General features: G+C 40.9%; 1 protein-coding gene across 10 annotated transcripts in view; it reads left to right on the top strand.

The window, feature by feature from the left end:
* Reps2 (RALBP1 associated Eps domain containing 2) overlaps positions 1–24,434 on the top strand; it is a 252,394-nt gene that overhangs the window by 26,102 nt on the left and 201,858 nt on the right. The window lies entirely within an intron of this gene.

The raw sequence follows: 24,434 nt of genomic DNA on the forward strand, positions 1-24,434 counted from the left end.
GGTCCTAGGTGTTTTTGGCAGCATCCCCCCCCACGCTGTATTGCATGCCTCTACTGCTCTCTGGTTCTGAACACCACTGTGCACCTTGTATTCTGCAGCCCAGCACACAGCACCAGTGAAGGCTGCCTGAGGCACCTTGTCTCAGCCCGAGACTCTTGTGTGTTATGAATTGTAGTGTCCCCCACCCCACCTTAAGTACAAAGTGCTTTGTGCTTGTGGAAACAGTAGTGAAATGTAAATATCAAGCTAATATAGCTTTGGGTTATATTATTATATTATTGGGTTAGAAAGGTCACAAGTGAAATGAATGTTTGATTATAGAAATTTAATTGCCACCTCGTATTTCATAAAACAAAAGTCATCTAATTAATTTTGGGTTGTGATATCAACAATTTCTGAAATTCCTCTAGCATACCTTTCCCATTTTATACTACATATTTATCTGAAGCAGCAGTTTCAGAACTGACAGTGATCATCTGTGTGAAGTGTTAAGGGCACATAAGTCTTGCAGTATCCTTCCAGAATTTAATTTTTATGTAAAAAACAAACAAGTACACCCATTGCATTAGTTTGCAATTTTGCTTTAGTCTTGAACAAATGGTAAAATTATAAATACACTAAATAATTATTTTAAATGAAATTTACGTACGATTTATTATCAGTGAATATTTGAGTTGTAGTACTATTTAGTATACCTGTATACTTGGGGTTATATTAAAATTTCTTGGACCAAAAGATTATAAATGGCAACAGTTTGAAGAAGCTCTGCTCTAAGAACTCGGGTTCTCTGCCTAAGCACTTTGCACTTCTACTCAAGGATTAGGAAGCAGTCAGGTGGAACAGATGAGCTCTGAAATGTTAGCAAGCAATGACTTCTATGGCTTCTTAAACGCAACAGCTTTCTCGGAAAGGTTAGCTCTCCCTGATGGTTTTAGTATTGGCTTCACAGATGTAGCCAAGGATGGAATCTGATTCTACTCTTCATTTTTCTTTAAAAAAATTCCTTAGGCAAATTCTTCGAGTAGCACCACATAAAAATTTTGCTATTTTCTTATCTTTCAGAAATTTGTCTTATATGGAAACAACAGCTTCTCGGTGCTGAAATAAAATGTACTGTGGCTTTGAGAATTTTAGAGACCATATTGAGAAAATGCCAAAGATGGGAGTTTTGCAACTAAAAGCACCAGCTTTAGTTCTTATATGCACTAAATGACTACAGAGATGCATTACTACCTCTGCCTTTTCTGTTAGAGTCAAAACATATAATGCCTTCTTGTTAAGAATATAGAAATTGGGTGGAGGTGGGGCTGGAGAGATGGCTATAGCTTATCTTAAATATTCTTGGCTTCAGTTTTCTTTCTGTACCCATATTAGTCTTTAAATCATAAATATCCACAACCCTTCCCAGTGAGGCTGAGAGTAATACATTTTATCATCTTACTAGTTAGTGGGTTTCCTTTGCTGGAGCAGTAATTGTAATCTCTCCAGCGCTTTTTGTTTCTAATCATATTTCTTTCTACTTTTGGGCTTCCAGCCAACGTATAAACATATAAACATTGACCGTTTAATAATCTGAATGAAGACACCTGGACTGAGATGAATTTTTACATACATGATTAAAATGACATAATCTCCACTCATCAGATTGAACTTTGCTTGACATAATCAAGTTCAGAACGTATTTGCAATTAAATATTTTTTCTAATTTTTCCACTTAAAACGTAACAGTGCTACTGAATTGTAGCCCACATCCCATAAAACTTGTACATTTAGTATGCAAGTCAATGATTTTACTATAGCCACAGAGTTGTATACCTATAACAACTACTTAATTCTAGAATATTCCCATCACTTCCAAAAGAATCCCATGTTCCCTAGTGGTGACCTCCAATCCTATCTATGGATACTAGACAGCCGCAGAGGCACTGTTTGTGTAGATGTATATGCCTATTCTGGACTTCTCCTAGAAATGAACCTATAAAGTTGAGCACAATGGTGAACTCCTATGATTTCAGCACGTGGGAGACTGAGGCAGGAGAATTTCTTCAAGTTTTGGGTTAATCTGGATGACCTAGTGATTTCACATCTTTCTGGGAATAGAGAGCAAGAGTATGTTTTAAGAAAATCAAGAAACAAAAATAAATGCTGAGCTGGAGAGATGACTTAGCAGTTAAGAGCACTGACTGCTCTTCCAGAGGTCCTGAGTTCAAGTCCCAGCAACCACATGGTGGCTCACAACCATCTGTAATGAGATCTGGCGCCCTCTTCTGGTGTGTCTGAAGACAGCTACAGTGTACTTACATATAATAATAGATAAATCTTTAACCCCCACCAAATCCCAACAAACAAACAAACAAAAGAAATGCAGTCATATTATATATAGTTACTCGTCACTAACTCCATGTAGCATGTTTTCCAGTTCATCTATGTTGTAGCATGTATTAGTACTTCTTATGGCCATTGTATAGACATATTACATTTTACTTCTTGACTCATTAATTGATAGACATCTGATTAGTCTTACCTTTATGCTGCTGTGAACATTTGTGTTTGAGTGTTTGTGTGGACATGTTGTTTCGAAATTATATGTGGGAGTAGAGTTGTATCACATTCTAACTGTGTGGCTACATGCTTTTGAGGAACTTCTAGACTCCTTTGCAAAACAGCTGTAGTGTCTTAATTCTTATCACCAATGTGAGGCTTCTCATTTCTTCATTATCCTTGTTAACAGTTGTTATTGTCTATTGCTTTGAATTTAGCTAGCCTCGTAGGTGTGTAGTGGTAGCCCATTGTGCTTTACCATTTTGGAACAAGGTATGTAGAGCAGGCTAGCCTCAAACATGCAGCAGTATTCTTGCTTCTGCTTTTTTAGTGTTGGGATTATGAATGTGTACTCCCATGACTGCCTCATACTATTGTTTTGTTTTCTTTTGTTTTGTTTTTTGAGGCAGGGTTTCTTTGTATAGTCCTGGTTGTCCTGGAACTCACTCTGTAGACCAGGCTGGTCTCGAACTCAGAACTTCGCCTTCCTCTGCATCCCAATTGCTGGGATTAAAGGCGTACACCACCACGCCCGGCTCTAATACTGTAGTTTTAATTGGTAGTTCCTAGATGACTTTTAATATTGAACTTCTTCCATTGCCCTCCCACTTATTTGTTTTGAGAGAGCTTTATTGTGTGGCCTATATTGGTCACTATGTAGCTTGGGCTGTCCTTGAACTTGTAGTAATCCTCCTGCCTCAGCCTCCTGGGTCCTGGGATTACAGGTATATATCACCATATCTAGCTTTGAGGATCTCCTCATATACTTATTGGATAGTTGTATATTTCCAGGTTTTTTTTGAGATATATACAACTATCCAATAAGTATATGAGGAGATCCTCAAAGCTAGATATGGTGGTATATATTATGTCTTCCAGGCTGGCCTCTAATGCTATCTATAGTAGAAGATGATCTCAAATTTGTGACCCTCTTCCCCATACCTCCCAGGTACTGGGATTGTGGCGGTGAACCACCACACCTAATTTATTTGGTTCTGAGGATCAGACCCAGTGCTTTGTGTGTGCTAGGAAAGCACTAACTGAGCCACTGAGTGAGCTACATCCCAGCCTTGTATGTGTCTTCTTTATAGATATATGTATATGCTTGCTTGTCCATTTGAGCAATTGTATTGCTTTTCTTCATAGCTTGAATTGTAAGGGTTGTAAAATATGTTCTAGGTATAGATATGTCATCAGATAAGCGATTTACAAAAAAGTTTTCCCATTCTTTAGTTTGAGTTTTTCTTTCTTTCTGGTGTTCTTTGAAACAAGAGAGTTTTAATTGTGATGAGGGCTTAAATTCTTTTGTCCTTTGTATTTTTGATGTCTTTCTTAAAAATAGTTAAACTCTTAAAGAATTTAAATTATATTGATTGATTTGAGTGTTGGGAAGGTCACACATGTGCCACAGCATGCATGCAGATATAAAGGGACAGTTTCAGGAGTTGTCTCTCTCTCTCATCTGGGTCCTGGCGCTCAAACTCAGGCACCTTTCCCCACTGAGCCAACTCACTGGCCTTTGGTATCATGTTTAAGAAACCATTGCCTCAACTTTATATGCCCCAGTACAGGGGAATGCCAGGGCCAAGAAGTGGGAGTGGGTGGGTAGGGGAGCAGGGTGGAGGGAGGGTATAGGGAACTTTCGGGATAGCATTTGAAATGTTTATAAAGAAAGTATCTAATTAAAAAAAAAGAAAAGAAACCATTGCCTCATCCAAGATCACAAAGATTTACATATTTTTCCTATGAGTTTGTAGTTATAGTTCACATGTTGAAGTTTTTTTTTAAATCCATTTTGAATTAATTTGACTATGTTCTGTGAAGTAATGGTTTAAATTTATTCTTTTGTACATGGGCCTGTATTTTTCTTAGCACCATTTGTTGAAAGGCTGTTTTTTGTTTATTTGTTTTGCTTTTTATGATTCTTGATCTTATAGATCCCAGGCTGGACTTGAACTTGCTTGGTAGCTAAGGATGACCTTAAACTTCTGATTCTCTTGCTTCCATCCCCCTGGTGCTGGGACTTGAGACTGTAATACCTCTCTTGTTCTATCAAATTCTTTTGGAACCCTGTCTGCAATCAATTGACTGTAAATGTAAGAGTATATGTTTGAACCGTAGAACTGTAAGTTCTGTCTCATTGAGATATAGAGATATATTTTTATCATCATTTGGATACCATAGTGTCTTGATTTGTTTTATCTATTTTTTGAGAGAGAGAGAGAGAGAGAGAGAGAGAGAGAGAGAGAGAGAGAGAATGAGAGAGAGAATGAATGAGAATGAGTGTGTCCCTATGTAGTCCTGGCCTATCTACACTCCCTGTTTAGAGCAGGCTAGGCTTGAACTCATAGAGATCCACTGAATGAGGCATGGAAGACAGAACTGCAAAATACAGGACTTGACCATTGTGCACCCAAAAGGTGACTGGATGTCTGATTCTGAACATGAAGCCTTCTAGGGCAATCTTGAACACTTAGTTTTGCTGTTTGCCTTTTAATATTTGAACAATAAGTGAAAGTCTAAGTCTAAAGTAGCTCTGTCAGTAAGAGGAAGAGTGGGGCAGTGTTTCCAGAGTGCTACCTAAAGTACTGGTGTCATAGGCTTCTCCTTCTGCCTCCAGCTCTAGCTATACCTCAGATAGGTCTGGATACCCCCCCCCCAAGACTGTGTTGTAGGAATTAACCTTCTTCCTGTCATCATTGTCTGTCAGTGTTTCAGCCCTATACTTTACTCTCCATTTCCTTTCTCTTATGCTTCTAGGTTTAAGCCTTTTTTATTTAAAGAGCCCTGCATTACTATTTCTGGTGGAGTTCTGAGTGAGACTAGAGATGCACCTGCATGTTCACCCCACTCAGACTATTCTCTCAGTCACTAAAGAGATGAGTTTACAGAAAATGACATAGAAAAGTTGCAAAAGTAGTTTAATCCACACTTTGCTTCATTACTGTTAATTTTGTATACAAACATAAACACCATTATCAAGAGCGAAGGAGTAGAGGGGCTCGAGAGATGTCTCAGCTGTTAAGAGTCCAAAGAACTCAAGAAGTTAGACTCCAGAGAACCAAATAATCTTATTAAAAATGGGGTACATAGCTAAACAAAGAATTCTCAACTGAGGAATACCGAATGGCAGAGAAGCACCTGAAAAAATGTTCAACATCCTTAATCATCAGGGAAATGCAAATCAAAACAACCCTGAGATTCCACCTCACACCAGTCAGAATGGCTAAGATCAAAAATTCAGGTGACAGCAGATGCTGGCGAGGATGTGGAGAAAGAGGCACACTCCTCCATTGCTTGTGGGATTACAAGCTTGTACAATCACTCTGGAAATCAGTCTGGTGGTTCCTCAGAAAATTGGACACAGTATTACCTGAAGACCTAGCTATACCACTCCTGGGCATATACCCAAAAGATGTTCCAATATGTAATAAAGACACATGCTCCACGATATTCATAGCAGCCTTATTTAAAATAGCCAGAAGCTGGAAACAACCCAGATGTCCCTCAACAGAGGAATGGATACAGAAAATGTGGTACATTTACACAATGGAGTACTACTCAGCTATTAAAAACATTGACTTCGCTGGGTGGTGGTGGCGGCGCACGCCTTTGATCCCAGCACTTGGGAGGCAGAGGCAGGCGGATTTCTGAGTTCGAGGCCAGCCTGGTCTACAAAGTGAGTTCCAGGACAGCCAGGGCTATACAGAGAAACCCTGTCTCGAAAAAAACCAAAAAACAAAACAAAACAAAACAAAACACCAAAAAAAACCCCCCAAAAAACCAACCCCCCCCAAAAAAAAACCATTGACTTCATGAAATTCTTAGGCAAATGGATGGAACTAGAAAATATCATCTGGGGGAGGGGTGAGAGGATAGGGGATTTTCAGAGGGGAAACTAGGAAAGGGGATAACATTTGAAATGTAAGTAAAGAAAATAATCTAATAACAAAAAGAAAAAAAAAACCATCCTGAGTGAGGTAACACAGTCACAAAAGAACACATATGGTGTGCAGTTACTGATAAGTGGATATTAGCCCCAAAGCTCAGAATACCCAAGATACAATTCACAGACCATATGAAGCTCAAGAAAAATGAAGACCAAAGTGTGGAGGCTTCAGTCCTTCTTTAGAAGGGGGGACAAAATAATCATGGGAGGTAGAGGGTAGGAGGAACTTGGGAGGAAGAAAGGAGGGAGAAGGGTAAAAGGGGGCAGGATCAGGTATGGGAGCAGATGGGGATGATATACTGAAGGTCAGGAAATTGAATAGAGGTGTGTAGCAATGGGGGATGGGAAACTGGGGGTAGGAACCAGGAAGTCCCAGATGCCAGGAAAGCAAGAGGCTCCCAGGACCCAACAGGGATGAGATTAGCTGAAATGCCCAACAAAGGGGAGGGAGAACCTGAAGAGACCATTTTCAGAGGTTAGGCAAGTCCCCCAGTTGGGGGATGGGGCCACCCACTCATTTCCAAATTCTTAACCCAGAAGGGCTCCCAAATCCAGGGGACTAAGTGTGGAGCAGAGAATGAAGGAAATGCCATCCAGAGACTGCCCCACCTGGGGATCCATCCCATATACTGTGTAGATGCCAAGAAGTGCTTGCTGACAGGAGCCTCATATAGCTGTCTCCTGAAAGGCTCTGCCAGAACCCGACAAATACAGAGGCAGATGCTCACAGCCAACCATTGGACTAACCACAGGGACCCCAATAAAGGATCTGAAGGGGTTTGCAGCCCCATAGGAGGAACAACAATATGAACTAGCCAATACCCCCAGACTCCCAGGGACTAAACCACCAACCAAAGAGTACACAGGGAGGGACCCATGGCTCCAGCCACATATGCAGCAGAGGATGGCCTTGTCAGACATCAATGAGAGGAGAGGCCCTTGGTCCTGAGAAACCTTGATGCCCCAGTGTAGGGGAATAGGAGGGCAGGGAGGCAGGAGTAGGTGGGTAGGTGGGTGGGGGCACACCCTCATAGAAGCAGGAGGAGGAGGAATGGGATAGGGGGTTTCTGGAGGGGAAACCAGGGAAGTGGATAACATTTGAAACATAAATAAATAAAATATCCAATAAAAAAAAGGAGTGGTTACTTCACTTGCAGAAGCCCCAGGTTTGAATCCTGGCACTATTGGCCCATAACCACCTATAATTCAAGTTTCAGGGAGCTCTAATGCCCTCTTGCCTCCACAGACACCTGCACATACATGATGCACAGAAGCTCAGACATGCACATGTACACAAGTAAATACAAATTAATCTAAAAGAATGGGAGATTGAGTTTATCATAGTTACTTTTCTGCTGATGTTACAAAGCATCATGACCAAGGCATCTTATACAAGAAAATGTTTCATTGCTTACAATTTTAGAGAGTGAGTCCATGACAGTGGGGAGCATGGTAGGGCACACAGGCATTGGAGCAATGGCCCAGAGTTTACATGTTAAGGCAACAACCCAGGAGGCAGACAGAGAGCTAACTGGAATGGCGTGGGCTTTTGGAACCAAAGCTAACAACCCCCAGTAGCACACCTCCGGCAGTAAGGCCACACCTTCTAATCTGTAAAATATAATCCCAACTGCAAATGGAGCATTCAAACATATGAGTCTATGGGGTCATTTTCATTCAGACAACCTCCTTGGAATCTCAGCATCCAGAAAATAGAGATGGGTAGATCACCACAAGCTTGAGGCCATCCTGCATATAGAAACCCTGACACCTTGTCTCAAAAACCAAAACAAAACCAAAAACCAAAAAAGCCCCACAAAAACCAAGCCTGAAGAAAAAGAAAAGAACAGTTGGGCTGATATCAGTTCATTACTACTAATTTGCATTAGAACTTCATCAGTTTTTTGTTTCTTTGTTTGTTTGAGACAGGGTTTATCTGTGTAGTCCTGGCTGTCCTGGAACTCACTCTGTAGACCAGACTGGCCTCCAACTCAGAAATCTGCCTGCCTCTGCCTCCCAAGTGCTGGGATTAAAGGCGTGTGCCACCACGCCCGGCTCCATCAGTTTTTTTTTTCTCTCTCTTTTCTTTTTTGGAATCAGGGGCTTTCTATATATCCCTGGCTGTCCTGTGACCCATTGTTTAGACCAATCAGAGATATGCTTGGCTCTTCTTCACATACTCAGATTAAAGTCATGTGTCACCATACCTGACTGTCAGTTTTTCTACTGGTGGTCCATTTCTGATGTAGCATCTTATCTGGAATCCCTAATTGCATTTACTTTTAATTTGTCTTTAGTTTTGTCCAGTCTGTAACAGTTTCTTAATCTTATATTTCATGATACTTTTGAAAAACATGAGTTGTTTATTTCATAGACCATCTCTCAATTTGAGTTCGACTGACCTCTCTCTCTCTCTCTCTCTCTCTCCCTCCCTCCCTTTCCCTCTTCCTTCCTCTCCCTCTCTCCCTCTTTTCCTCTCTTTCCCTCTCTCCCTCACTCTCCTACTTTCTCCCTCTCTCTCCCACTCCCTCCCTTTCCCTCTTCCTTCCTCTCCCTCCCTCTCCCCCTCTCTCCCCTCTCCCTCCCTCCCTTTCCCTCTTCCTTCCTCTCCCTCCCTCTCCCCATGGCTCCCTCTCTTCCTCTCTTTCCCTCTCTCCCTCACTCTCCCACTTTCTCCCTCTCTCTCCCACTCCCTCCCTCCCTTTCCCTCTTCCTTCCTCTCCCTCCCTCTCCCCTCTCTCCCTCTCTCTTCCCCTCTCTCCCTCTCTTACCCACTCTCTCCCACTTTTTCCCACTCTCTCCCCCTCTTTCTTTTTTGACATAGTCTGATTCGTGTAGCCAGGTTGACCTTAAACTCACCATGTAGCTGAAGTTGACATTGAACCCTTGAACTCTTTATCCTCCTGCTCCTGTCTCCTGGGTGCTGGACTTAGAGTGATAAGCCACTGTGTCTGGCTTTGTTTGATGTTTTCTTATGGTTCAGATAAAATTGTGCATTTTGGGGCAAGAATGGTAAAAAAAAATGATTATGCATATTTTTATTATCTTATCAGGGATATGATTTTGGTAGGTCTTGGTAGGACATATACCTTGATTTTGTGTTTAAATTGGAATCTGCAATTTCTTTACTGCCAAATTGCTACTTCTCCCTTTATAGTTAAAGTATCTTGGGAGAGATGCTTTAAGACAATGCACATATTCCATTTTTCCTTGAAAATTTGCTCATTCAATTAGTGTTCATTTGTGGGTCAGTCAGTCTCATTTTTTAGAGTATTTGTGACAAATATGTGACTGAGATGAATAGACTGTGCCCTAAATGAAGATAAATTATGTTGAAATCCTATTGTATTAGTATGACTCTAGCTAGTGTGTTCTCCAATTTCCAGGGCTCAACACAGACATCTTTTTCTTCCCCAATATGAAATTTCTGGTTATGTAGGTGGTTGTCTGACATGTAGTGACTAAAGGTTTCAGGCTAACATTTTACGCTGAAGTAATTTCGAAGTGCAGGATCTAGCAGTACCAAAGAGTCTTGTCCATTGACCTAGGTTTACGTAACATTTGTTACAGTGGCTCTGTTTCTCTCTATCCCCTCTTTCCCTCCCACTTTCTCTATAGATCTGTATTGTCCAACTGTTGCTCTCTACAAACTCATTGGAGATTAAGTTGCACTTATCAAACTTTCCTGTACTTTAATATGTAAATTTAACAATATGTTCACCTGTTCAATTCTAGTATATATATGAGGTCGTTTTAGAGTTGCAAACCCAGACGTTTTCAAGAAATATGTCCATTAACTAGATTATAGCATTTACATGCAGCTCTTTTTGTTTTTAATATTTTATCATAACCAGTTAAGGTATGATTTTCACAGTTTTCCACTGAAGCTTTAAGTTTGAAACCTGTATATGTATGTACTATTACTTGAATATAGGAAATATGGGCTGGAAATATGTGATAGAGCTTTGTGGTAGTGTACTTGCCCAGTATGTGTAAGACCCTAGGTTCAATCCCCAGACTACAAAACAAAGCAAAATAAAGCCCCAAAGAGGAAATTTAATATTAATGCAACCTTCTAGTCTCTGCTCTAGATTTCAGATTCCTTAGTTATCCCTAAAACATTCTTTGTTGGAGTAGTTCCTCTCTATTGTACACTGTAGCCAACATGGTGTATGGAATTGATTTGTCATAGCTCTTTCATTTCCTTTGATCTGGAATAGTTCCTGTAAGCCTTCATCTGCTCTGTTCTTTTCTTCTTTACTGACACAGGGTTTCACTGTGTAGTCCTGGAACTTGCTTTATAGACTAGGCTGACCTCTAACTTGTGGCAATCCTCCTGCGTTTACTTCTGAAGTGCCGAGATTTCAGGGATGTACGCTATGTCTAGCCTTTCTTTTTCTTTGATCTCATTGACATTATTTTGTAGAAAGTGCCAAGTTTGGGTTTGCTTGATTTTTTTTTCCTGGATAAGTGATTTACCTGTCCATACTGTATTTTCTTGTAATTTTGATCACTTGGTTAAAGTGTTATTTAGGCCTGTAGTAATTTTAAATATGATACACTAGAGTGATCAATGTCATGGAACATCTTACATTAATGTTTTAGATTGAAAATTTATGACTGAAAAGTTTTCAAAAACTGTTCATATCTAAAACTGAGACTGGTGGTGCCAACCTGTCACCCCCAACTACTTGGGGGTTTGAGGCAAAGGGATTACTAATTCAGAGCTTCTTTGGACTACAGATTAAATTCAAAGCTAGCCCAGAAAGTTTAGGGAGATACTGTTTCAAAAATTTAAATAAGCATAAAATAAAGGCTAGGACTAAATTAAGCTCTTTTACAGGCAGCTCTTTTTGTGCAGTGTTTGTGTAGCATGCACTTGGCCCTGTATTTACTGTTTAGTATGGCAGATAGACAGACTGGATATAACTAATATGAACTGAGTTATTCACTATAAAATGTGAATGAATAATTTAGCCATTCATGAGTATCTAACCTTCCTTCCTTCCCCTCACTTCTTTTTTTCTTTGTTTCCATGAATTTTTTTTTTTTTACTTTATATATTGCTTTTTTTTTTCTATCTTTGAATCTTTTTTTTTCTTTTCTGAGATAGGGTCTCTTCATGTAACTCTGACAGGCCTGGAACTTGCCACATAGACAGTCTGGCCTTGTGCTCACAGAGATCCACCTGCGTCTGCCTCCTGAGTTCTGGGTTTTCTCTAAATCTCTTTCTCCCTCCCTTTCTCTCTCTCTCTTCCTTTGTTCAGGTTGGTCTTGAACTTTCTATATAGCTGTGGCTGCCCTCTCTCGTCTCCTGTGCTGATTAAGCCATGTGTCACCACACCTGGTTCTGTTTTAGTTTATATGCAGGCGCTTGCCTTTTTTAATTTTTTAAATTACTAGATTTTTTGTTTTATTACGTATTTTCCTCAATTACATTTCCAATGCTATCCCAAAAGTCCCCCATACCCTCCCCCCCACTTCCCTACCCACCCATTCCCATTTTTTTGGCCCCGGAGTTCCCCTGTACTGGGGCATATAAAGTTTGCATGTCCAATGGGCCTCTCTTTCCAGTGATGGCCGACTAGGCCATCTTTTGATACATATGCAGCTAGAGTCAAGAGCTCTGGGGTACTGGTTAGTTCATAATGTTGTTCCACCTATAGGGTTGCAGTTCCCTTTAGCTCCTTGGGTACTTTCTCTAGCTCCTCCATTGGGGGCCCTGTGATCCATCCAATAGCTGACTGTGAGCATCCACTTCTGTGTTTGCTAGGCCCCGGCCTAGTCTCACAAGAGACAGCTATATCAGGGTCCTTTCAGCAAACGCTTGCTAGTGTATGCAATGGTGTCAGTGTTTGGAGGCTAATTATGGGATGGATCCCTGGATATGGTAGTCTCTAGATGGTCCATCCTTTTGTCTCAGCTCCAAACTTTGCCTCTGTAACTCCTTAAATTACTAGATCTTTTTGTGCCTCATATCTTAACTAAATATTTTAAGTACATCCTCTTATTATAGTAAAGCATACATTGAATTACTATCTTAATCATTTTGAGCCTACAGTTCAATGCTAAACATACTAAAAAATGATCACACAAGCATCACTAGCATCTGTTTGCACCAGGGTTTTCATGTCTGTGATGGTTAGTGTTGTCAACTTGACAGAGTCGAGAGTCACCTACAAGGCAAGCCTCTGGACATACCCAGGAGGAATTATCTATATTAAAGGTAACCTCTGAGAAGGTGAGGGGTTATCTTGATTATGTTAATTAATGTGGAAATGCCTACTTTAATTATGGGCAGGTCCATTTCCTGGGCAGGGTACAATGGAGAGGGAAAGCAGAGCACTAGCAGGCCTGGTCACTGCTTTCTGACTGTGGACTGATGTGACCAGCTGCTCCAAGTACCTACAACTTTCCTGTCATGATGGACTGTGGACTGGCTAGTTTTGTGTCAACTTGACACAGCTGGAGTTATCACAGAGAAAGGAGCTTCAGTTGAGGAAATGCCTCCATGAGATCCAACTGTAAGGCATTTCCTCAATTAGTGATCAAGGGGGAAAGGCCCCTTGTGGGAGGGACCATCTCTGGGCTGGTAGTCTTGGGTTCTATAAGAGAGCAGGCTGAACAAGCCACGGGAAGCAAGCCAGTAAAGAACATCCCTCCATGGCCTCGGCATCAGCTTCTGCTTCCTGACCTGCTTGAGTTCCAGTCCTGACTTCCTTGGTGATGAACAGCAATGTGGAAGTGTAAGCATCCACAACTTGTTTCTTGGTCATGATGTTTTGTGCAGGAATAGAAACCCTAAGACAGACTGTATCCTTGAACTGTGAGCCAGGATAAGGCCCCTCTTTTTTTCTTGAACTGTTTTTGTTGTAGACGGTCTCCTACTGTAGCTGGCACTCCTGGGATCATTATGTTGTCCAGATTGACAGTAGACTTATAAAGATACTCTTGCCTCAGCCTCCCAAGTGCTAGGATTGTACACGTGAGCTACTATATGTGGCTTTTTATAGTCTTTAAAATATATAATCCAAGAATTTTTCCATTCTGAGTTTGTGGAACTAAAAGGAAACCGATTCCCAGGTGAGCATTGAAAGATATTTTTTCTTTTGTGGTGTTGGGATTGAACTTAGGTTCTTACACATGTTAGATAAGCACACGGCTACAGAGCTATTTCCCTAGTCTTCTTTTTACCTTAAATTGGAGATGGACTCTCAGTAAGTTTCCTAGGCTGACATTGAATTTGCTCTGTAGCCCAGTTAGGCCTTGAACTTGCAATCCCCCTGCCTCAGCCTCCAGTGTTGTCCTTAGTAGCTGGAATTATAGGCCGGTACAACAGTCTCCAGTGGAGGGTTAGAATGCTAATTCACTTTTCTGGGAATGAGCAGGAGTTTCATCTAGGCAGCACCCAGGGTACAGGGTAATAGGCCCTGCTATTACTATTAGCAGGAGTTGCTTAGAAGTAAAGCTCTCTACTTGTTGAAACCAACTCCTTCCTGAAAACTCCGAGGTACTCAGCCAGCGGGAAGGGCTTTCTTTGCAGTTTTACTTCTCCACTTCCCCTCTTTCTTTTTCTCCTTCCTCTTCCCTTCCCTCCCACTTTCTTTTCTTTACTTTCCTTACCCCTACTTTTCTTTTAGAGATAGAATTTTAATGTGTATCCCAGGCTTGCCTTGAACTCAACAGTGTACCCGAGGCTAGCTAGGCTACACTGTGATCCTCCTGCCTCAGCCTCTCTCACAGGCTAAGATTATTGATTGGCATGTGCCCCCAAACCTGTCTTGATTCCCATTCACTTTCAACTCTTGTCTGAAGACTCAGGCTCCCTTGTTATTAGTTCTGTGGTTGTATCAAAACATGGTAACTATCTGTTTTGGGTACCTAAAAGCCCATCTTAGTGTCTTGTAGTGGGCATTCTCACAGTTGTGTTGGTCATGGATTGGGGGACACACATTCCTGGTTGTTTATTACTGCTCCACAGGGCATTGGTGGTTGAAAACTAGAGATTCTCTTTCCAGGATGACCTATCACCATTCTGTGATTCTCAGTGACTGTGCTCTTAGCCTCTCTATGCTGGGTCATGTCCATCTCTAGGGCTTTTCATATGGCTCACACCTTGGATACTCATACCATTGTGGTCCCTGGATAGTTCTACTTCTCAAAGGGCAGTGTATATAATGAAGCTCTTTATTTCAAATTCAAGTCAGTATCAGTAAAACTATTTAATATTGCCACTTTATTTTTTCAAAATTATATTGTTTTAATAAAATTTTATTTTTACTTAATGTTTTTATTAATTCCTTCAGAATTTCATACAGTGTATTTTGATCAAATTCACCTCCAGCTCCTTCCCATAACTCCTCCTAGATCTGCCTCTACAACTACTCTCTACCCCATCAACTTCCCACCTTCTTTTTATTACACTTTTTTCAGAATTTCATAGTGTTTATTCTGATAACATTCAACCCCCTAACTCCTCCAAGATCCACCCTACGTCCCTACACACCCATCTTCTTGTTTTCTCCTTTCATTTTCCAGCCAATTGAGTCTAATTCATGTTATCTAAATACTCTTGGGTGTGAAGCTGCCTTGAAGTATCAGCAATCTAGTAGGTGTCACACCCTTAAGGAAAACTGACCCTTTCTCTCCCAGCACCTACCAAGTGCTACTAGCTCTCTAGCTAGGGCTGGGAAGTCCTTCCCACTCCCCACCCATGGCTCCATGCTGGACTCTTGACTGGCTTGAGCTTGTGCATGCTGTTACAATCTTTGTGACTTCATATGTGCAACTACCCTGTGTATTCAGAAGGCAGTCCTTTCTTTTAGTCATCTACCAGTTTTGATTCTTACAACTTTTCTGCCCCCTTCCTTAAACATTCCTGAGTCTTGGGGTGAGTGAGTATGATATAAAAATCCTATATATGGTTGGGTACTCTGCAGTGTAGCCTCTTATTCTTTGCATATTGACCAGTTGTGGGTCTTTGTTTTAGTTGCCATCTACTGTAATAAGAATCCTCTGTGATGAGAGTTAAGAGATGAACTAATCTGGGCTGGTGAGATGACTCAGCGGTTAAGAGCACCGACTGCTCTTCCAAAGGTCCTGAGTTCAAATCCCAGTAACCACATGGTGGCTCACAACCATCCATAATGAGATCTGACGCCCTCTTCTGGTGTGTCTGAAGACAGCTACAGTGTACTTACATATAACAATAAATAAATCTTTGGGCTGGAGTGAGTGGGGCCCAGGGCCGGAGCAAGCAGAGGTACTGAGTTCAATTTCCAGCAACCACATGATGGCTCACAACTATCTACACAGCTACAGTGTACTCATATACATAAAATAAATAAGTCTTTTAAAAAAAGGAGATGAAGTAATCTATGAATATAGTAATACGTCATTTTAGAAGTTGTTTTAATACTATGTTCATTTAGCAGACTAATACTGTGTTTCCCTTAGGGCTATTCATAGGTTCTTGGTTCTGATAATGGTGTTAGATATGGGTTCCATCTCATATAGCAGACTTTAAATTCAATCAAAAAGTGGTTGGTTACTCCCATAATATTCATGCTGCCATTGTACCAGTGAGCAAAGCTTGCCAAGACAGTAATTGTTGTAGCTCATAGTTTTCTAGCCGGGTAGGATTGATGATTATATTTCTCCTCTGGTAGCATGCATAGACCTTCCAGCATTATGAAAGCCAGCCAGTATAAAGCTTCTAGGTCAGTAGCAGCCTAATTTCTCTGCGTTTTATGACTCAGCATGTGGTATATTCAGCAATAGGGTTTACTATCACATTCTGGAGGGTAACCAAGATTCTCACTAGCCAACAAGTAACAAAGAGGTAGCCTATTCCTGGTATTGGAGGTTTAATTTGCTGGCATGTGGTGTCTAGTAGGCTATTGTTACCCTGTTATAGGGCAATCCTATTTAAATTATTTTAAAAACATATATGTATATATTTCAAAGACCTTGTAATGTAGAAGGTTTTCATATGACTTCTTCAGAAGGCTTTTAGTGTGAGTCATCTCTCTCCATATTCCCTTTTCTACTCTGTCATCCCATCCTCAATCCTATTTAACCTTCTCTGTTTTGTTCTTTCCTCTTTGTTCTTTATATTACTGTATTGCATAGTTCCTCTCTTGACAGCTCTCTCCCCATGTCCCCTTACTAGTTTCTTAACATCTATGGATATTTCCCAAGTTTGCTTCATTAAGAAAAATAGTCCATTAATTCCAATTTGTGTTGCCCATATGCTCATATGTGTCTCCACTTGAGTATAGTTGACCTATCAGGATCTACACATTATAGAAATTTACGACTCTCCCAGAAATAACCATATTGTCTATACCTCTTCAGTTAGGGGTTGGAACTTCCTATTCCACATTAGCCTATCGATTGGCTGGCTTGAGCTCGTGTAAGACTTGTGTAGGCAGCCGCAAGTGCTGTGAGTCTGTGAGTGCAGGGGTCTTTTCATGAGTAAAATACATCATTTCACCTCTTGCTTCCCCAGTCTCTGGCTTTTATAGTCGTTTACTTCCTTTCTCTCTCAGTGGTTCCCGAGCCACGTGTGTACGTGCACACATATGCGTGTGACATAGATTAAATGGCAGAGCACTCCACAGATACTTGTCATTTTCTTTTGTCATAGACTAGTCAGGATAAAAACCTAAAGGAAAGAAGAGTACGTTGCCTTCTCTGCTTATTGTGTGGATGATGGGCTGTTCAAATAGCATGGGATCAATTTTTGGACTTGATTTGGATTACTGAGTGCCATCCTTCAGAGACAATTTCCTAATGCTTTCTCACTCATCTGGCACGAGCACAAAGCTTTTACTCAATAAAAACAAGATAATAATAACAAGCTGGAACGTCTTCATAATAAATACATTTGTACAGCTTTTCAAATCCTAGGTTATTGAAATTCTGTCAGCCTTGGCTGATTGCCATGTTCCTTCTGCCCTTGTGTTTTCTTTCTTTCTTCCTTTTTTTTCCTTGAGCTATTCCTACTGACGTCAGAAGGATGCTTGGAGCTCTAACAGGAGGAGTGGCATTGCTGAGTACAAAGTGGTAAGGGTAAGATTATGCTAATCCTCCCGAGGCTTCAGTAGAAGAGTGCCATGCCATCTTAGTGTATGTTTTACAGGTAAGGCAAAGTATAAAAACATAAAGATAAAATGGTCTCTTAAAGGTCAGTATATGATTCTATCTATCTACCTTCTTCACCATAGTAACAATTAATAATTCAAAACACATGTTCCTTGGACAAGAGCAAAATAGTAGCACTGGATCTTTTATAACCCTGTGCTTATTACTTGTAGTGGAGGTTTTAAAAAATAATTAATTATAGTCCAGTCAGGCTACAGCTTTAGGGATAGCCCCCGCTCCAGTTGTTGGGGGACCCACATGGAGACTGATCTGTACATTTGCTACATATATGCTGGGGGCCTAGGTCCAGCCCGTGTATGCTCTTTGGTTGGTGGCTCAGTTTCTGAGAGTTCCCAGGGGTCCAGGTTAGTTGATTAAGTTGGTCTTCCTGGCGAGTTTCTATCCCTTTCAGGGCCTTCAATCCTTTCCCCAACTCTTTCATAAGAGTCCTGACCTCTGTCTAGTGTTTGGCTGTGACTGTCTGCAGCATCTGTTTCAGTCAGCTACTGGGTAGAGCCTCTCAGATGACAGTTATGCTATGCTCCTGTCTGCAAGCATACTGGAGTATCACTAATAGTGTCAGGGTTTGGTGCTTGCCCATGGGATGGGTCTCAAGTTGAGCTGGTCATTGGTTGGCCATTCCTTTAGTTTCTGTTCCATCTTTGTCCCTGCATTTCTTTTAGGCAGACAGATTTTGGGTCGAAGGTTTTGTGGGTGGATTGGTGTCCTTATCTCTCCACTGGGGGTCCTGCCTGGCTACTGGAGGTGGCCTCTTCCTGTTCCATGTCCCTGCTGTTAGGGATCTTGAGTAAGGTCACCCGCATTGACTCCTGGAAGCCATGGAGGGTTTTTCAAATAGGAAAAGTGATGCAGATTCTAATTAGAAATCTTGAGGCATTTGATGTTTGAGACAAAATTATCAGTAAAGGTGAGAAACAAATGGTTTCTAGCTTCCAGCTCCTTCTTTTCTATGGGTAAATCAATAAATAGTTTTTGATGTAGTGAAAAAAGAAATTTTTGATAGGTGTTGCCCAACTTCAGAGTGCCATTTACACAACAGACAAACCTCTGAATTTTCAAAGTGTTTAATCACATCCCTGATCAGGGTTTTGAGTGCCTGGAAGTAATTCCCTAGAATTATTTTGGATGGTCAGATTAGAAGGTTTCTGCCATGACATATATTATATTACCTCGTGCTTCAAAATTCTTTATATGGTGTCAAATATGTGGGAGGGTTTAAATAAATTATCTTCAGTACTTCATGGAATGAGATGATCCAATGGGAGCTGAATGTTTTCAATTAGGACGTTTCCATGGTTACCATTAAGCATGCCAAAATTCATAGCCACAGGAGATTTTTACATCTTTCAATATTGATTAAGAAATCTGAGAACAATTTCAAGAAATGTCGGATATAGGTGGAGGCTAAATTCTGAGGATAGTATAAAATTTGCCTTTTCTCCCCTGGTTAAAGGATAGTTCAAAAATATTCTAGGCAGTCAGCCAAAGTCAGTAACAGGATTTTCACCAGGAGATAGTCCAGAAGAAAAGGTAACATAACATATCTTTCATCTAGGTCTTGTTTCTTTAGTTATTAACATTTAGTTAATGTTATTTATCACTTATTTATTAACATAAGCTTTCTTATGTGTGGGGATGAGACATTGGTGGTATAAAAATGAGAATTATAATCCTTTGTGCAGATGTCATTTGCAGAAAACACATTTTAGATAGTGTTAGCAGATATCTTTACATTTATATCTGTCTCGGAAAGATTTATGACTTAGATTACTTTGAAAAAAGGAGAATAGTTCTTTACCTCAATTTTTATCTCTCTGAGAATCTATGGGATGGAATTCAAGTGGACCCTGACCTTGAATAGAAAAAAAAAGCCACATCGTTTTGATTAACCATGGCTGTTCAGTATTTTATTAGTCAGTGAGTGTCGCCAAGAAATGATAACCCACAGCCCTAGTTGTGTCTTAGTAAATATGGTGATTTGAATAAAAATGGCCCCCATAGGCTCATAGAATTGACACTGTTAAAGAGTTGTGGCCTTCTATTGGATGGAACACAGGGCCCCCAATGGAGGAGCTAGAGAAAGCACCCAAGGAGCTGAAGGGGTCTGTAACTCTATAGGTGGAACAACAATATGAACTAACTAGTACCCTGGAGCTCTTTTCTCTAGCTACATATGTATCAGAAAATGGCCTAGTCGGCCATCATTGGGAAGAGAGGCCCATTGGTCGTGCAAACTTTATATGCCTCAGTACAGGGGAACGCCAGGGCCAAGAAGTGGAAGTAGGTGGGTAGGGGAGCAGGGTGTGGGGGGGAGGGGGGAGGGTATAGGGGACTTTTGGGATAGCATTTGAAATGTAAATGAAGAAAATATCTAGTAAAAAACTGTTTAAAAAAACAATGTTTGATTCAAAATTTGAACAACAACAACAATAACAACAAAAAAGAGTCGTGGCCTTGTTGGAGTAGGCACGGCCTTGTTGGAGGAAGTGGTTATAGGGGGTGGGCTTTGAGGTGTCAGATGCTCAAGCCAGGTCCATTTTTCACTTTCTTCCTGCTACCTGCTGATCAGGATGTAGAACTCTCGGCTAACTTTCCAGCATCATGTCTGGCTGCATGCTGCCATGTTTCCCACCATAATGACAATGGACTAAACTTGTAAACTGTAAGCCAGCCCCAGCTTTCCTTTATAAGAGTTGCTGTGGTCATGGTGTCCCTTCACAGCAATGCAAGCCCTAACTGAGACAGTAAACTGCAGATGTTTTCATAACTTCTGCAGATAAGGTTTTGAGATAAGAATTGCTCTGTAGCATAACCTAGCTAGGATTTTGCATGCCCCTTTCAGCTTCCCGAGCTTGTTTTATAGGGATGGATCACCATGCCCTGGTCTGCTGCAGTTACCTTCAAGTAGTACTTTTGCTGATTGTTGATTTTGAATTTTGGCAGTTACTAGAATTATTGGAAACTCCTCTTTATTTTTTGTTTTTGTTTTTGTTTTATGTCTCATACCTTTGGCTGGCTTGGGACATGTGGTGATCCTCTTGTCTCTGCCTCCCATAGTTTTAATTTTAAATATCATAACACATTGCTATATCATCATTTAGTATTTTGTAATATTTCAATGAGTATTTCAATATAATTGGCTTCCTTTAAAATCCCATTTTTTGTATTTTGAAACAACATGTAAAATTTTTTTTGTGTGTAGTGTCTGTGTGTGTATGTATGTATGTATATGTACATGTAGGCCAGAGGTCAATTATGATTATTACCCCTCAGGAACCACGCACTTGTATTTTTGACATGCTTTTAGACTGTAGAGCTATTCTTTAGCTTAGCTTGGTGGGAAGTCATCTGAGGTTTCTGCATGAAACCATGAGTAGTCACCGAAGGGACTGAGAATGCAGAAAACAGGCAAACTGATTGCAGAGAGGTAGAAGTGAAATGTTGTACCTGACTTTTCCCCAACACATTGTTCTATAAAAAGTTTATTTTCTGTGTAGCTCTGGCTGTCCTGGAACTCACTCTGTAGACCACACTGACTGTGAACTCAGAGATCAGATCCACCTGCCTCTGCCTCTTGAGTGCTGGGATTAAAGGCACGAGCCACCACCCGTCCAGCACAGAAGTTTCTTACGTCTGTGGAACACAAGCAAGTGTTGGAGTGGAGTGTGTGTTGGGGTAGATCAGGGTTGCATTCTTGGTTTAAAAGGTGTGTTGAATTTGATCAGTTTTCTGTGAATATCCTTGATGTTTAAAATATTCATACCTCTGGATATTTCAAGGGTGGATAAACTGCATTTCTCCTTAAAAATCACTGGTCCCTTCTTACTGTTTGCTTTGCCTGTGGCTTCACTTAGTATGCGGCCTGTGAAGGCTAGAGGTGTTTTGTCTTCTTCCAGGAAGAAGCCTTCCTTCTTCAGTGCTGGGGCTGGTGCTTTGGCCTCATGTGTGGTAGACAAATGCTCTAACTCTGAGCTGCTTTCTCAGCCCTAGGCAACAGCTTGAAGATCTAGCAGGTGGTTTGATTTCTTTCTTTTCCTTTCTGTCATGACAACTGGTGATGTTATAGACTCAGCTCTATCAGTTTAGATACCAGAGTGATAGTGATGTTGGTCAGAATCCTATCAAGTTTTGTAATATGAGCAAGTACATGATGTTATTTTAAGTTTTTAAGATTTGGTGAATATAGGGAGCTCCAAGAAACTGAGTCATCCACTAGGAACATACATGGACCAGTCCAAGGCCCCTGGCACATATATAGCAGAGGTCTGCTTGGTCTGGCCTCAGTAGGCGAAGACGCACTTAATCCTTGAGAGACTTGAGGTCCTAGGGAAGGGGGAGCAGCGAGGAGGAGGGATAGGATGAGGACTGAAAGAGGTGGCAATGACTGGAATGCAAATAAATAAAAAAACAATTTGGTGACTATTTGATATTTTAACATAGTAGTCCTCAAACAGAGGCTATTTAGTCCCAAACACCTCGAGACATCTGAGAGTACCTGCTGATATCTTTTGGTTGTCACAGTTAGGGAAGTGATACTGGTACCTAGTGAGCACAAGGTCCAGGCTAGTTAGTTCCCAAATAAAGAATTATTAACTCCAAATGTCAGTAGGGCTAAGATTGAGAAAGCCTACATTAGTGTAACCTAGTTAATAATGCAAGGATATTGAAAAGATTAAATGGAATAAATTATATAAAGCTCTTTGGCACATGGGATGACCTTTTGTTTTATAACTATGTGACAGGGTCTGGCAACAGCTCTGAGTTCTTCCCTTGCCTTTATGGAAAATTAGTCTTTTTTAGGCTTCCCTAAGGATCAGTATTCTTTTTTTTTTTTTAATATTTTTATTACATATTTTCCTCAATTACATTTCCAATACTATCCCAAAAGTCCCCCATAGCGCCCCCCACTTCCCTACCCACCCATTCCCATTCTTTTGGCCCTGGCATTCCCCTATATTGGGGCATATAAAGTTTGCAAGTCCAATGGGCCTCTCTTTCCATTGATGGCCGACTAGGCCATCTTTCGATACATATGCAGCTAGAGACAAGAGCTCCAGGGTTCTGGTTAGTACATCATGTTGTTCCAAAAATAGGGTTGCAGATCCCTTTAGCTCCTTGGGTACTTTCTCTAGCTTCTCCATTGGGAGCCCTGTGATACATCCAATAGCTAACTGTGAACATCCACTCCTGTGTTTGCTAGGCCCCGGCATCGTCTCACAAGAGACAGCTATATTTGGGTCCTTTCAGCAAGATCTTACTAGTGTATGCAATGGTGTCAGTGTTTAGAAGCTGATTATGGGACGGATCCCTGGATACAGCAGTCTCTAAATGGTCCATCCTTTCATCACAGCTACGAACTTTGTCTCTGTAACTCCTTCCCTGGGTGTTTTGTTCCCAATTCTAAGAAGGTGCACAATGTCCACACTTTGGTCTTCATTCTTCTTGAGTTTCATGCGTTTATCAAATTGTATCTTATATCTTGGGTATCCTAAGTTTTGGGCTAATATCCACTTATCAATGAATACATATTGTGTGAGTTCTTTTGTGATTGTGTTACTTCACTCAAGATGATGCCCTCCAGGTCCATCCATTTGGCTAGGAATTTCATAAATTCATTCTTTTTAATAGCTGAGTAGTACTCCATTGTGTAAATGTACCATAATTTCTGTATCCATTCCTCTGTTGAGGGACATCTGGGTTCTTTCCAGCTTCTGGCTATTATAAATAGGGCTGCTATGAACATAGTGGAGCATGTGTCCTTTTTACCGGTTGGGACATCTTCTGGATATATGCCCAGGAGAGGTATTGCTGGATCCTCCGGTAGTACTATGTCCAATTTTCTGAGGAACCGCCAGACTGATTTCCAGAGTGGTTGTACAAGCTTGCAATCCCACCAACAATGGAGGAGTGTTCCACTTTCTCCACATCCTCGCCAGCATCTGCTGTCACCTGAATTTTTGATCTTAGCCATTCTGACTGGTGTGAGGTGGAATCTCAGGGTTGTTTTGATTTGCATTTCCCTGATGATTAAGGATGTTGAACATTTTTTCAGGTGCTTCTCTGCCATTCGGTATTCCTCAGGTGAGAATTCTTTGTTCAGTTCTGAGCCCCATTTTTTAAAGGGGTTATTTGACTTTCTGGAGTCCACCTTCTTGAGTTCTTTATATATATTGGATATTAGTCCCTTATCTGATTTAGGATAGGTGAAGATCCTTTCCCAATCTGTTGGTGGTTTTTTTGTCTTATTGATGGTGTCTTTAGCCTTGCAGAAGCTTTGTAGTTTCATGAGGTCCCACTTGTCAATTCTCGATCTTACAGCACAAGCCATTACTGTTCTATTCAGGAATTTTTCCCCTGTGCCCATATCTTCAAGGCTTTTCCCCACTTTCTCCTCTATAAGTTTCAGTGTCTCTGGTTTTATGTGAAGTTCCTTGATCCACTTAGACTTGACCTTAGTACAAGGAGATAGGAATGGATCGATTCGCATTCTTCTACATGTTAACAACCAGTTGTGCCAGCACCATTTGTTGAAAATGCTGTCTTTCTTCCACTGGATGTTTTTAGCTCCCTTGTCGAAGATCAAGTGACCATAGGTGTGTGGATTCATTTCTGGGTCTTCAATTCTATTCCATTGGTCTATTTGTCTGTCACTATACCAGTACCATGCAGTTTTTATCACAATTGCTCTGTAGTAGAGCTTTAGGTCCGGCATGGTGATTCCACCAGAGGTTCTTTTATCCTTGAGGAGAGTTTTTGCTATCCTAGGTTTTTTGTTATT

The sequence above is a fragment of the Mus caroli genome, unplaced genomic scaffold (genome assembly GCF_978045245.1).
Source record: "Mus caroli unplaced genomic scaffold, Mus_caroli_1 scaffold_5, whole genome shotgun sequence".
Classification (NCBI taxonomy): Eukaryota; Metazoa; Chordata; class Mammalia; order Rodentia; family Muridae; genus Mus; species Mus caroli.